This window comes from Lactuca sativa, chromosome 8 (assembly GCF_002870075.4).
Source record: "Lactuca sativa cultivar Salinas chromosome 8, Lsat_Salinas_v11, whole genome shotgun sequence".
NCBI classification, from domain to species: domain Eukaryota; kingdom Viridiplantae; phylum Streptophyta; class Magnoliopsida; order Asterales; family Asteraceae; genus Lactuca; species Lactuca sativa.
In genome coordinates, this window is record NC_056630.2 from 239,787,066 (window position 1) to 239,791,298 (window position 4,233).

Here is a 4,233-nt window from a genome sequence, read left to right on the forward strand (position 1 = left end):
ACATACGCTCCATCGAACTATAATAAACAGTGAAACACCCTTTGCCACCTTTGCTTAGAACCAATTAGTGTGCCGGTAAACCACACACACTCCACTAACTTCTTTGCAAGGGTGCAAAGTGTAATTTCATGGGATTGCATCAATTCACTTTTCCTAAAGTAACTAGGATTGGGAAATTTTTGAAAAACATGTAGTTACTTTGTATTTCATATCATACTTTTAATGAGGAGATGAGGTTGCCCTATGCTACCCGTTCGGCTAACGACCCTCCACCGATCAAGCAAGCGTTGGGTGTGAGTGTACACCCATTAAGCGCCATTTTATAGGCAACAACCTTATACCCACCTTATAAACCGGCTTCGTGAATGAGGCCTACTAACGGTAAGACTAGCATTTTAATTATACATATATATATATATATATATATATATATATATATATATATATATATATATATATATATATATATATATATATATTAATCTTGTAATATTATATTAGTATAGGGTTGAATTTTAAACTTGTAAAATTCTAGGGTTTGAAATTTAAATTTGTCTAAATTAAACTTTTAATCACAAAACATAAATTTCAAAACTTGAGGGCAAGTTTTAAACTTTTCAAAACATAGGGGATAAAATAACAAATAATCTAAATTAACATTTAATCACATAATTATCCATATTTGATTTATTCAATTATTTCTTGCAAAACAATTTATCAATTTAATTAAAATAATTAATCAATTATCATATAAGGAAATTAATATTTAATTAATTGATAAATATCTTCAATTAGGTCAAGAATATACTCAAATATATCTTAAAATCGGATTTATATTGACCTAACATGATTATGGTAAGTATCCAAAAGATAAACAGCAAGAAATCACGAAATTAGCTCTTTCTGACGCTCAGACTCGCCGAGTACCACAATGGACTCGCCGAGTTGAGCCTACTCGCCGAGTCCACTATGGGACTCGCTGAGTTCATCAGGCAGAATGACAAAATTTGAATTTTGCAAGCATCAAACAAGCAACCAATGCATCAATTCAATAGAAACCAATCTAGGCTCTGATAACACTGATGGGTTTTAGCCATATGAACATTCCTATGTGCACATGCAAACCCTAATGCTTGGATCTAGGTTTCTCTAATTGAACATGTATTGAATCCAAGACTTTTGAATAATAGATCTAGTTAATAACATAAGAAAAATAGATCTAGAAGATTACCTTAAGTTACTTGCTTGAATCTTCTTGTCCTTGGAGCTTTAGAGTCAAAATTGTCACTCCTCTAATGGCTTACAAACACCAACTAGCAAGAGGATGATTATAGAGAGTGAGAGAGAGAGAGCTAGAAATTGTCCAGGGTTCTTCCAAAGGCAAGAGTGCCGATTTCAACAACCCCTTGGGTCTATTTATACTTGTAAGGCTCCTAGGGTTTCACCCTTAAAACCCTAATTGGTTAACTTAGGCCCTAAGCAATCCAATACCCTAATGATAAGCTCTGGACGATTTCAAGGTCTATCCTAAGCCACAAAATTGTCCCTCCTTATCCATAAGGGATTATAGCCCAAAGTACAACTATCATACAATTGACAGTTTATGCCCCTTTATTCAATTAATCTCTTTAAGTCACCAAATTAATTCCTAATTATTTTATGACTTATATTAATCAAATAATAATATTATTATTCCTTATATTATTCTCATAATATATTAATAATATTTCTTCTCTCATTATAAATCATCCTGTCAAGTTGCTATGGTGAAGGCAACCCAAAAGGACCATGCACAACCGGGTCAAATACTTGCCTAATATAGTTGCAGCCTTAGACACTATTCCAACAACAACCACCAAGGCTACCATCATAAACCAAAAACTCCAATCATTATCCAATATTAATTTACAAGCATGGTGTTACAGACACTAAGTTTGCCATCAATTTGTACTTATCCGTAGTACTCTAATTTCAATACGGTGGTATTACAATGACAAAGGCCACCACAATACTTATTCATTCCTATAACGGTAATTGCAGTACTAAGTATAACAATATAATCAATTCCCATACAAAGGTGTTTCAGCACTAAGCCTACCGATAATAGTTAATTCTCATACAATGATATTTACAACATTAAACATACCGATAATAATCAATTCTCATACAATCGTATTTACAACACTAAGCGTACCAATAATATTTATTCATGATATTACAGTCACCGAGACTATCATGATTAATTGATTCTAATACTCTGGCTAATAAGCCTGTTAATCATTTCATATAGCAATAATCCGCTATAATAGTTAACGTAATTCTAAACTAGATATAACCTTATAGGTTCCAAACCTAAACATAACAATAAACAATAATCATAATATTGTATTTAACACGTAATCAACGGAATACAATAATAAACACGTGTCTAGATAATATATATCTAAGCGAGAAGTGAGGTTACTCACCCAGTTAGTTAGTGAAGACTAACTATAATTGCAGCCTCAATTCTTTACCGTTCTCTAATCCATCACTTGTCTAGACCTTTGTGGAAAATATAGCAAGTTCATTAGAACTTGTCTCAACTCATCACTATATCAACCATTGTGATCAATTCCCTGATCACTAACTAGACTCGATAACCATTTGTGACCAAACTACTCAAATTTCCAATACAATCACCTAACGAATCAACCCCATAAGTCGTTAACCCAAATCGATAAACCTTGGTAAATTAGGGTGTATAACCCTTATTGACCAAATTAACATTTAACAAACACCGGGTTCGTAATAACATCGTATTATGAAATCCCGTAACACTTGGGGTCTAACAACCGACTACAAAATACTTATGTAAACATAATTACAAAATTACGAGATAAAAATACCTCGACTCGTCTCATAAATCAACCCCCGTGCCCCAGTACACTGGTACAACTATACATTAATAAGTCTCTGAAAGCACCTCCAAAGCCTCTTTCCCGATTGTGTGTGCCAAAACTCTCCAAACGACACAAATGGAAAGTATATATATATATATATATATATATATATATATATATATATATATATATATATATATATATATATATATATATATATATATATATGGGAAAAGTGAATATACCCTTAAGGGTATATAAGCTTAGGTACTCAAACTCACTATAATACGTCGTTTTGTTTGATATATTCATTTTAATGTTGTTAAACTTCAACCATTGACTTGATTTACTTTCACCATTTTTGAAATTTCACTATTATCTTCCTCGTACATCACATCTTTTTGCCGAACACATACTACACTATATATATATATATATATATATATATATATATATATATATATATATATATATATATATATATATATATTATAGTTGAAAATGAAAATTATGTAAGATGAAGATAAATGTGAAATTTATAAAAATCTTAGAAGTAAATATAGTTAGAAGTTGAATTATAAGAACATTGGACAATTGCAATGTATATATATGATATAAAACGACGTAGTATGAAGAGTTTGGGTACCTAAGCTTATATACCCTTAAGGGTATATTCACTTTTCCCTATATATATATATATATATATATATATATATATATATATATATATATATATATATATATATATATATATATATGGTCACGTCGTGTCACAGTGATGAAGGGCCCTCCTGTTAGGGTGCAAAGTCATGCTTGGATGTAGTGTTTTAAGCTTTCCTCTTTGTATGTTTAAATGGGTTGAGTCTTTCCTATAAATAGGAAGTGAGTGACTCCCATTATGTAAGAGTCCATTTTAGAGTGTTAGACTAGAGAGAGAAATTGTATACAAACCCATTTGTATGATCTTTCTAGATCTAATAAGAGCTTACAAAGATTTATTTACTCCTTGTGTTCTTGATTTGTATGATGAATCACTAGATCTTTCTAAATTCCGCACATACCATCATAATCAACACCACTACAATTGGTATCAGAGCGGGTGTTCTTGATTTTTCTCAAGAATTGATCCCTGATGGCTATTTTGATTTGGTGATTCTTATTGTTCATTGATCTTCGTGTTTTAGAGAGTTTTTGGATTCTAGAAATTGAATTCATCTTTGATTCTATTCATAATTCGATTTTCTTCACTAGAATTCAAGTGATTTTTACTTTCTCTCTCTAGAAAACCCATTCAAAATCACTTTCTCTCTCTAGAAATTTTCAAGTTCTTGTGATCATGGTGGATTTGCCA